Here is a 12336-nt window from a genome sequence, read left to right as displayed (position 1 = left end):
AATGTGACAACTGTTTGAACAGCCAGTTGCTGAACAGCGCTAGTTACTAACTAGGCGTAAGCAGCCAGCAACCAGAGATGTGTGTGTGTATATATATATGATAAGTCTTTTAAAAAAAAAAAAAGTCAGAAATCAAAGTAGTTGAACGAAAGAAGAAAGATATAAAGACAGACAAGGAAAAGTTGAAGGAAGAGTACATACCAAAAATAAAGAATGTAAAAGAGAAGGGGAGGAACTTTCATAGTGCACATAGTGCAATCTCCTCAGACAATTGTTTTCTCTATTCATGCTGCGCACGCACGACACTCATACAAGAAGAAATGCTTTCATCTCTGGAAATTTGTTCCGTTCATTCAAGAACACGAGACAGTAATTCACTCTCTTTAGCGAAGGATCCTTTCTTTGCCAGGCTGGATGCCTTTGTACTGAAACAAAAGCCCTTTCAGCCCCCGAACTATCACGTTTTCGATTAATCACATGGTTGAAACAAAACTCTCGCCGCTAGCGTCCCTCTGTTACAACGGGAGCGGAACTCTGTATCCTCTTGCTGCGCACGGCACTCGAATATCGAGCTTTTGTTGACTTTATTGAGATCGTGTCCCGCGCGACGAGTCATCTGCCATTTAAAGCTCTGTTAGTCTTCTGTTAAAAAAAATCCACAATCTGTCCTCAGAGTTTGTTTAGAGAGGGGTACTTAGTGTGAAGCATCGTAAATGGCAGAAACATGAACTTAAGTCAAAACCATAAAGTGTGCTCATGGACTGTTTGACATTACTCTAGTTGTTTGTCTTGTTCAGGTCCTGTTCTCTAACCAGTGACACACACACACTTGCTTTTGTCTCTATCTCATAAGACCAGGCACCCACGACAAAAGTAACCACACACACCCGTGTAAGGGAGTGCAAAGAATATGTATGTGTGCGTGTAAATCTGCATGCAAATCATGTGATTTGATAGAACAATCAACATCTTTAAACATGGAGCAGCCACTGTAACTTGATAGTTTGTGTGAAACCAAAGCAAAGGAGAGAAAGATATAACATTCTTCCCAAAGAAGAGCAATTTCATAGCCTACTCCACCGACCCCATCCCTTTTTTTTTTTGCATTCTTCTTTCAGGCCATGCTTATAGAGGAGCAAGAATTGATTGTTAATAAAAAATGCAGGCAGGTCTCTCTGCTAACAAAGAGACAAAATTAAAAAAAAAAACTTCAATCTTTGCGCTGCTTTACTATAGATGCATATGGAACTGAGATAAACGTAAAAATATTACACTTGAAAAGAGAACTGACAATGTTGAAATCAATTTTTTTTTATTAGAAAGAGAAAAAAGGCTGAGCTGTATTCATTATTTCCTTGACAGAAAGAGATTTTTTTGGGGAAAAAAGTCATCGGTGTTTTCATTTGGAGAGCATTACATTTTCTTTTACGTGGGCGCGTGTTATACACCCTGGCTTCACAGCATCCGAAAAAACAGCCAACTATCCACAGGTGATGGACAGGAACAGTTCCAATGAAGGCTGAAGGAGGAACACAACTGACGGCTCTGTGAAACAAACATGTGATGACCTTTCAGTCCTTCATCTGAACAAGAGAAGCGATCCGGGAAAAAGGGATGGGGATGAGGAATGTACTTCGATACTGAGAAAGCTTTCTTTTTTTTTTTCAGCTTGCTTCTGAAAGAGTAGGAAGCAAATTATTTTAAAGTGTCACGTAAAGCTTGACCTCATCACAGATCAGCTAGAGGGCATGTCGTGATTCTTAGCCAGCTGACCTCTGTTTGGAACCATGTCCCAATAATGCTTCTCGATAAATATTTCTTCAGATCTTTGAAATGATCGTGGGAGGTCTGTTTGTGTCAATATTAAAGATGTTTTGTCCTGGAGCCTTCAAGCGTTCTCTTTACCATGATCATTTCTCAGACTGACTATAGAATGTCTGTGCTCAATGACTAAAGACCTTATAGGTTTATACTAGCTCGAATGCACTTATGAATTATTATAAATTTTTGATAGAAAACGACAAGCAGCAAAGTTTGACTCGAGCTCAAATTTATTATGCACGCAGTGGTCAATCTTTCAAAGCTTTAAATAAACCGATTCATTTTTCAGTACTTCCACGGTAAGACAAACACAGGATACAATATCAGTTTAAAAAAGTATTAATTTTGAGAAAGACCTAGTAAACATAATTTTTAAAGAAGTATTCGCACGGGAGAGAGAGGAGAAACGCCAAACATTCAATTAATTAAAGGTGGCGTTCTCCCAAGAAAGAGAAACTCTAGTCATTAGATGTCTTAAAGGGGGACTCGCAGAAAAGAGAAGAAAAAAAAAGATTCATCAACAGATGGAACAGTCACGTGAGAACGTGACCACGTGACGTAAGAGAACCACAGCCTCCACCGGCACGCGGCCCAGCAACACAGAACGATCGATGCTGGCAACTTACCGGAAACTACAGAATGCATGCTCTCCCCTAAATCCTTCTCCAGCGCTAGAGAGGTCATCTGAGGAACATATTTCAGGCGAATGGCTTCGCCAGCTCCTTCAGTTAATTTTCAGGGTCACGCGCTGAGTCCCAGAATACACTCTTCGTTGCGGACTGAAAAATGTGGAAATGATCCAGGCGAGTGCATCAAGGCTTAGGTCTTAGGCAGGGAACAAATAAGGGTCTTAAATCTTCCTTCTTTTATCCAGCATAGGTTATAGGCACGGCGAAGAACGAGAGTGATAAATCCGTTCTTTTCTTTTCTTTTTCCTACTCCCCTTAGTTTTGATGAGGGGGTGGGGTGGATGTGTATCTTTGTGGTCCTTGCAAAGATGGACTGGATTCCTGGCATCACTCGTCAGAATGCTGTCCACGTGATCCCTCAGTAAAGATCTTGAAACTGAGGGGTAGGAAACTAGAGAGATAGAAACAGCAAGAACAAGTCGTTTCTTCCAGGTAAAAATCGTGAACCAATGAAAAGTGTTTTGCGGACACTACTTCGTGTTTCTTTATCCCAGGGAATTTTGCCACCGTTTATAACTACAGCTGCAGGAGTAAAACATCTTTGTGGTCTGGACACCGCCTTAGAATTTTGAGAGACAGATACTTTTCCTTTAGTTCCCCATGTTGCCCCAGAGAAAAGGCTTACACTTGTAGACGTGTGCAGCACTATAACGAAAGGAATATTTCCGAATATTGCTTACAGTCACAGCAAAATTATGTTACCCCGAAAATTGAGAGCATCAAAACAGTAGTAGCATCAACATCAGTAACAACAACATGACAAGGTATGTGTGTCTGTTTAGGGGGTGGGGGACTCCTTGCTGCGGACAACCAGAAAGTGGGGAGGAAAGGAAGGGAGAAGAAGAAAGGATGTGGCATACAAGATAGGTCCCCGTTTTGTTGTCTCTGACCTGTCACATCCAGCCGTGCTCGATAATCTCCATTTAATCATGCTTTCGTTGTAATATATTACCCTCGTCTTAGCTCTCGTAATCCTGTCTCAGATGGGATTTTCTTAATGCTTAGTAAAAAAAAAAAAATAGTTTCAAACACTTCGCCCCACTTTTGAACAAACGGGTTCAGCAGCCATCTCTGGACACCGGTCTGGATCTCACCTAGTACTCTCGATTTTGTTTAGTGATCTGAATATTGTATAGTGCTATGGATCTTGTATAGTGCCTGGATCTTGTCTAATGATTCCAGCATCGACTTTCCTGTTGCCAAACCTTTCGCAAGAGCAATCGTAGTATTTACCGTGCCGTGTTGGACAAAAAGATAAACAAATTTCAGCAATGAAAAAGAAGTATTTAAAGGGTTAAGGAAATGAATTAATGTAAGGCCTGCATTTATCTGATAGAAAAGGTGTCACGGCTTTTTTTTTCTTTCCAGCTTAAATGCACTGGAAAATGAAGCACTCAGGTCAACTAAGAGGCAGAACGACAACAGGCTTTATAATTGAGGGAACAGCAATAAAGTTAAAAGTCAAGGTCTCCGCCTAACTTGTTTTTAGGTCGCTGGGGACTGAGGTGCTGGAGACCTTACTGGTTTATTGGCTTATTTACTAGGCAATGGCTTCCACCTTGCGGTGATTTCGCATTATGGGTAGAGTGGAAGGGAGAAGAAACTGAAGTACCCGGAGAAACCCCCCGACGCCCAGCCCTGTGGACAAGTGTCACGTACAGCGAGTACCCCGAGACGAGATTTGAACCTGAGCCTGTGTTTTAACCACTACTCCACCGGGCTATCCTTATAGACCTAACTAACCTAAGAGAGTTCACTACTCACCCTGGCTTGACTCGGGGAAGTTTGCTGCGCTACACGGGTATTGAACTGGCGCGTCACTCACTTCAGAGCCAATGTTGTAGCCACTCGGCTGTCTGGATCCTTAATAATTAAAGACAGTATAACGAAGATCATACATAACTGTCCAAGAATTCTGAGCATCAGGAGAAAACGTTTCTGTGATCTATAAAAACCCGTACAGACCAAAAAAAAAAATTCCCTCTTGGTCTTGATGGAAAGCATCAAACGAGTTTTTTTCTGTAATGATAACCTAATTTCTCGTAATCAGAAGCCTCTTGTTTCCTAAGTTATAAGGCAGTGTCCCCGCGTGCTCTACTTCATGTTTGGTTATCCTGGGACACCTTTGTTACTGCTGTATAACTACAGAAAAGAGATGTTTGCTCTTGAGTTTCCCGAGTTGCTCCAGGACAACGACTTACCCTCGCTTCATGACTAACCCCTGGGTTTTAAAGTGTGAAGACGCAGAGACAAAAGCTGAAGGAGAGGAGGACGGAGGACGGGAGGAAGACAACTCTCACTAACAAAGAGCACCTCATCAAGCTCTGACGTGACTTAGTTCCTTAGGTCAGAAAAAAGAAGAGAATTGCGGGGAAACAATGACCAGCCACGCTCGCGCATCCGTTCCAGAACTGGTAGCGACGGATCTCAGCAGGGATTCAAGAACGGCTTCGAGAAACCGACCGAACACAAAAGTTGGCAAGGAAGTCGGCGGCCATTCTTGCTGCCTGGAGCACTTACAAGGCAACAAAAAAACCGTTGCAGACTTGAAGTCAATTTTACTGACACTCAAAGACGGCCGTTGGAGACTGAAGAGTGCGGCAAGGGAAAAGCTTATTTTTGCGACGAAAGAAATGTCGTTCTGTTTGTATCGAGTTTCGCAAGCTATATATATATTGCTAATTATCTGAACCAAGCAAACTTTAGAGCAGCATAATTGGAATCGGTAAATTTCCTTCTAAACCGTGTTGTTGTCGCTGATTCTAAATGTTTTGCTGCTGCTGGAACCTAATCGCAAATGATACATTTTACAGACATACAGGAAACCCGTCAAGTACAAATTATCCTGATGACATTTTACCTTGCTCAGAAAGATGATTTTTTTCTGTTTTGTTGAACCTTCTGATACTGCTGGTACTTCTCTGATTGCAGTACCACACTCATTTGTGGAGTATTTTTGTTCGAAGTGCAGTGTTGACAGACGCAGTTCGATTGGTCATGGTGCGCATGCGCAGAAGGAAAGGCAATCAGCTCTTTCAACTGATAATTTCTACTTGAAGGATTCCATGAATGTCTGAGCAGAACTAGAATGCAGCGTTTGCGACAGAATACAGCTCCAGTGACAGCAGCACATATGTAATGAAAATACATGCGGCTTTTTAAAATTTGTAGAGTAGTAGAAATTCTGTCCACACATTATGCTTCCTGCTCCGTCGGAACAGAGAGGAAATTGCTGGAAAACGAAGTAATGTTTTTTTTCTTATTTTATTAAAATAACTCTTACTGTTCTTCCTATATTTTACGTGTTTTATATTTGCCCTCTTAACGCATTTACATCTGTGTGGAAGTCAATATTTGTTCAAGATCACACCAGGAACATTTTACAACATGTCATTTATACCCTTCCAACTCACCCGCCCACCGACATAACTCCCCACAACAATCTATAAAGACTGTAAACCGCAAACAAAGGGAGGTAAAAGGAGCTGTCGAGAGCAGACAGAGAAAATCAATCCTGAACTTTATATCCATCCGGAACTTTATTTCGGGCTACTCCTTCCACAGAAGAGTTAACTTGCGGTGTGACAGCAACTTTGTACTTTCTCAAGTGGCTTTGAAACAAAAATGTTCCATAGTCTTTGGTTTAGTTTCTCGCGAGAGGTTTCACGGTTGAATGTTGAGAAAGTCCATGTTGAGAGAGTCGACATAAAGGGTCTAAAATCCTTAATGACACCAGACTTTCAGGAGTGTACGTTCACCCACACCATCATCATCCCTGTCAGGAAGAGTGGGACAAACCCGACCGGCGATGCACATGGAAACTGTGGAATAAGAATCTCTCAACAAATTCACGTGACTTTGAAGTGAGGACCTATACTACATAGTGGCCCCCATCAGACAGTTTTCCCGTCCACACGTAAAACCTTCTTCAGACATCTTACTGTCGAAATCAATTCAGGAAAAAGCAGCTGTTAGACTGTGTCGCTAGCCATTAAACTCGTTCTACAGTCATTTGCTTTTTATGTTTAAACCTTGTAATGCTTAACTATTTTGTCACTGAGTGTCTTCAACCATTGGACAAGCGAAACCGAACCAAAAAAATGAAGGAAGAAAGAAACTAGAGGAATGCTTTAATGTCCTTCTCATCATTGCTTTAGTAGTGTCTACGTGACGAGACATCGGGGACTTCACTTTAGTACTTATCCGCCAAACTTTAATTTGGTCACTCTTCAGTTAGAGTACAGCATTGTCTCTTTGATCATGACTAATTAATGCTAGGATATAGCGACAGGGGCAACAGATCTCCGTTGTTGAGGAAGTAGGGCACACTATTTTAATTTGTGGACAACATGACCTCATTTTCTTGGTCGTCTAATTATCAGTGTTAGATGACAACCTAAGAATTCGCGGCAGTCCACTTTGGTGTTTCGACCTCAGTCGCAGATTCTCACGTCTTCCGCTCTTCTTGCTATTCTTGGAAGACAACTCGGAAGCATGCTGCAGATGCAGAAGTGAAGACCAACTGCATAACGAATCGTCTGTGAAGAGGCAAGTGACGTCAGAGCGTTGTGATGGTGATGATTTCTTTTTTTTTTTTTTTTCGTGTGCTCGAGACAGACAACGCGAGAAGCGACCAAGTACAGCACCGTCCCAGCGCCAGCAACACGGTTCCTCTCAGCCTGAAAGCAGCTTTAACTTTTTTCACTCGTCGTATCATACATAAAACATCTGATTTCTATCAGCATACATCGGAGCAGAAGGATTTTTCTGAAAGCCATTGCTAGATTGAATCTGGTTATGAGAAACAAAAGTGATGCATGCCTTGCAGACGAGCCCAAGCTATGACTTCTCAACCCCACCCGCCACCGAGATTTTAGTCTTGGTGTGAAAGTTGACTGATGGCCTCGCCTCTAGTTTCCTGTCTGGGCGAGATAAGAGAGTGCACAGCGTTCAAAAAAGCCATTCATAATAAAATTATAAGATATCGTTGATTTTTGTATTCTACAGTGTGTGTATATCTATATTGTCTACAATCCATCTTTATTCCCAGTAGGGCAGTCCGGTGGCGCAACGGTTAGCGCATGTTACAATATAGTGAGGATTGGCTGTTATGGGTTAGAACTCGCCTTGGACACGCTGTTCTTTCTCTGCATGTGGCATCTGTTTACAGGGCTGTCTGCTTTGATGTGATACAGTTTTATTTGCTGGTTAAGCGTTAAACACTAATTTTCTCCCTCCTGTTATTCTCCGCACTAAGAGATCCATAGAAAAAGAAGTTAGAACCTAAGCAAGAAGGTCTCGTTCCCTGGTCGTTGCTCATGAGCATTTGGATATTTGAACATGTTCTAGGCTGCCTGGCAGAATGTGTTTTATTAATTTGTTTTGTTAGTATCACACTATGATTGAAAGGGATCATTGTCCTTGGACTGTCAGAAATCTTTTGTCACCTTTCTGCTATTGGGTACTTTTCCCAACACCATGTCTAATTAGAATGTCCTTTCTGACCTCTTGATTTTCAATTAGAGGGTGACAGCTCATAAGACATTTAAAATACTCCCTCCAAATTAAAAAAAGTTAAGACTGCTGCAGATAAGCCAAAGTTTTTGTCACGTGACAAAGCGAGCTGAAACGGAAATGGAAAGCTTCCGTTCTTGACCTCATTGCCAAACTGCGTGTCGGAGTTTCTTCCGAGTCGGAAGCTCCATCCCCAGCGACATGCTCTCGAAACAAACTTTGGAAGGTCACGAGTTTTGTAGAACATGAACAAAGTTCGAGCGTCTGGCCTTTTGCTAGTAAATCGCAAGAGCCATCGGTCTGGGTCAGAGGTCTGAAAGTCTAGGTTCAGAGGGCGCAGGGAGGTTTGTGGAGAGTTCAAACGTGAGCGTCACAGAGGGTACAATCAGTTGTCACTTCGCTCCACAAACACTCAGTCGACATTGATATACTGCTTGCTTGGTGCCAATAAGTATCGGCAGTTCTTCATCTCCTGTTTCAGATGCCGTCTGAGAAAAGCGCATTTCTACATCAATATTTCAAGTATCTAAGTCTCATAAAACTTTTTTTTTTGCACGATGACAGCAAAAAAAAAAAAAAAAAACTTCTACCAGCGTGAGTGCGTGTCCAAAAACAAGATGATTTTAAAGACAAAGTTTTTTTTTGGAAGATGATCTGGAACATTTCGAAGCAAGACGACTCATTTGTACGCACACTCGTATGAGCACTCGTACGCACGGACTATTTTTTTCCTGTCTCTTAAGGGCTAACCAGGTGCAAAGAGAAAGTTCAGATAAGTGGGCTGCATTAATGATAAATCACTAACTCAGTTTGTTGCATTCACAAGCGACAAGCCTTAGAACATCGCTTTTTTTTTTCACCTGGATTTTTCGACGTCCTCAAGACTAGGGTAAGGGTTTATGTGTGACTAGGTTAAAGCTTTTATTTTATTTATTTTTTTTTTAGGACGAATGCACATCGAAAATCGAAGAAGGTAATGGACATTGCATTGCGATGTTTTACTTTATGAATAGTACGCTGTGTCTAATTCTTTTCAACCAATTTTTTTCTCTACAAAGGACAGCCAAGCCAGTTTCACCTTCAGCCTGTGTTGTCATGAGAACACTAGAAAAGCCATTACAGCGACACCTGGAAGTGGGCCTTGACACCGATAATTGATAAAGTTTCTGACATGTTGACAGATCGATCCCAATTCCTTGCATTGACCTTGCATTGACATTGGCTTGTTTATTTTTTGTTGAATTTTAGCTGTCCAGCTACGATAATGTGGTGACTGCCTGAATTTCCACCATGCTATCTTTTTGTATCTTCAATTAAGGTTTTCGCATGCGTCCTGTTTTTGCTTAGATGTTGCATTCGACAGAGACAACGCCTCCAGTTGTCTGATTAAAATTAGTAAATCAGTGCATGGGGGCGAAGAAAATAATGCAGGTCTGAAATAATTGAGGTGAAATAAGTGCTTTCATACGTTTTCAAGTTTTCTTCCATTTTCAGTTTTATGGATTTATATTTTTCTCCATATTTCACAGCCGAATAATTTTAAACTCAAACATGAGACAGAAACGAACATCAGGCATTGTGATTTTTGTTGTTGTTGTTGTTGTTGTCATTGCATGCAATGAATACTTTGTAAGCTTCAGAATTTTCATAATCGTAGGTTTATGATACAGTGATGGTCATAGGCACAGGTAATAAATCTTAACCGTATATCATTTAAAAAATCGCACTGTAACAATTTTTTCAGTTATTTTGAAAAAAAACCCCAGAAATGGTCATAATGTTGTAAATAAAAATATCGTTCTTCTTCCTCTATTATAGAAAATATCAATTTCAACAGAACAAGAACAAATTGTCTTGAATACAGAAATAGTCAAATGAAATGTAGCAATGTTGGGCAAATAAAAAGCCGATGAGCGCTACCTTTCACTTGACTGAATCTAGTAAGTTCTTTATTATTTTTTTTAACGCTGTGATCATCTATAACTTCAAAAGACATTCTTCACATTTATTCAAATGTCCCACCATTATAGAGGTGGTATCTCATCTTGCCTTTTTTTTAAAATTACATATCAAGAACTGGTTTAGCTCGCATGGGAGTCGTGTTTTATTCTACATTTGTGATTGAGCAGTTTAGTGGAAGGCAAGTGCTGTGTGTAGATCTTTCTCAGTCCATCACTATGAAAATACTGTTTTCTCCTCAAGCTCCGGTTGTAAAAGGAATCGTCAGCTGTTTGAATAGAACGCCTGCGCCTCATGTTCCATCGAACAACCACAAACATCGCCTTTGAGGAAGTTTATCATCATCTACAGAGGAAAGGCAATCGCACATATTTTTTGTATGTCCTGCACCGGCCAGTCTTTAAGGTGCCAATGACTCGTCGGATTTGCAACCTTTCAGTCGGACATTTTAGACAGCTACCGTCTGTCATCAGCCATTTCTTTACAAATTAATTTGTGCTCGGATCGTCACTTTAATCACTTATGGATGCAACTTTCGCATAAAAAGAGATGACACTTTAGAAGAGGGGTCGACAATTACTCCGTAGAAAGAATAAAAATAGTTTGCTTTGTGCAAAGAGCTCTTAAAGACATTAATGTAAAAATTAAAAGAAAATAGACCAAGAAAAACTACAGGATGTCGTGTATGCACTTTTGCGCGAGAATATCGAAGATTGCGAGATTTTGAGCTAATGGCTGCGTCTCATTTTCGGGATAAATAAAGCGGAGAAAACTACCCCAGGTCAATGGAAGGACTGAACTATTAAGACGATTTATAAAGAAAAAAAGAAAAAAAACATGACTCGTAGAAAAAAGATATTACGGGTCGAAATTAAGCTAACACGAGAAATAAAACGGAAAGTCTGACAAAAAGCGGGACAATTCATGTTGAGGGATTTTATTTTGTGGCTGTTCGTGTTTTGGGAAGAACGGATTGCGGTAGAAGGCTCATACGTGTGTGTGTGTGTGTGTGTGAGAACATGGCTTTTGGCTGAAAGTGTGCAAAAGAAGGCTTGTGTGCATGTTCATGCGTGTTCAGGTGTCGCCTGTGAATGTCGGCAAATAAACGATAAGGAGAGTGTTGCAGCCAGGAACCGTATTCATAAATGACGAAAGTCTACATCCCACGGGCAACAATCATAAAGTGCAGTGCAGACTCCACGGATGTTGCTGTACCTCTGAGATTGTAGTTAGAAATCAGTGGCAAAGATAACTAGGTAGTAAAGTTTCATAGAGCAATATCCACTGGGGGCGAGCAGTGAGTCGTAACAACATGTATGAGGCATTTTCCTCCATTTACCAATGTTACCAGACGGGTAAAGACTTGGTTGCCTGGAGACTGGCTGGATTGCTGGCAGGTCGGCTGATTGTTGCATCGGTTTACGGTGAACAGTAGGTGAAACATGGTGAGAATGAATCAAGTTCTGTAGCCACGGAGTGAAGGAATACTGCGTTTGTCTGTCAACGCTTCTGAGATAGATTATGCATGGCCCATAACTCTTTAGCATAAAGTTATCTGCCCTCATGGTCAGCCTGTGTGTAAACTACGCTGGTTTAGATACAAACGTTCGTTGATAGCTGCTTTATGTCTTTCTTCCATCTAATATCTTTGTTGCAGTTTTCCTCCAGTCAAGTTAAAAAAGATCAGTTTAGGCAAGAATGGAAACAAGATATTTGTACAAATAATATCTTTATTTACTTACCATATTGTTTAAAATATTTTGGTTTAGAGAATTCCTTAATAAATCCCCCTTGCCCTTATACCTAACTTTAGTTTGCCGTATTGTTGTCATTGTAGTTAGCAAAATGTAATGTTCATTATGGATTGTTATTATGTGATGCATCTCTGCTATGTATTACTGTTTATGCCTACAAATGTCCATCTGGGATTATGGCTAAATAAAGATGGCAGATTTCAGATGCCTCTCCTCATTTTATTTGTCAGTTTCTTTCATCTTCTCTCGTTCAGGTCCTGTGTTTCCTTTTAAACAGTAATGACAGCATCACAAAAACATAAGCCTCCCGCAGCCCATTGCACATAATCGAAACTGCTGCCAGTTTGTTTATGAGAGATTAATTTTATATTTTTAATTTATCAATGTCACGACTGGACATTGAGCAGACAATCACTCCTTCCAGCCTCTTCGTGACGGTACAAAACACGCATCAGCAGCGGCCAGCATAAACAACATATTAATATAAATGAAAGTGAAATGACGTGCAGAGTTCCTTCAAGATGCTTTTTTCCTCCCTGCATACCGAATAAAACATATCACTTTTATTGCCAAATATCCTCCCTCCATCGATCTTCGAA

Source organism: Pomacea canaliculata, linkage group LG1 (assembly GCF_003073045.1).
Source record: "Pomacea canaliculata isolate SZHN2017 linkage group LG1, ASM307304v1, whole genome shotgun sequence".
Taxonomy (NCBI): domain Eukaryota; kingdom Metazoa; phylum Mollusca; class Gastropoda; order Architaenioglossa; family Ampullariidae; genus Pomacea; species Pomacea canaliculata.
Note: the sequence above shows the minus strand (reverse complement) of the source record.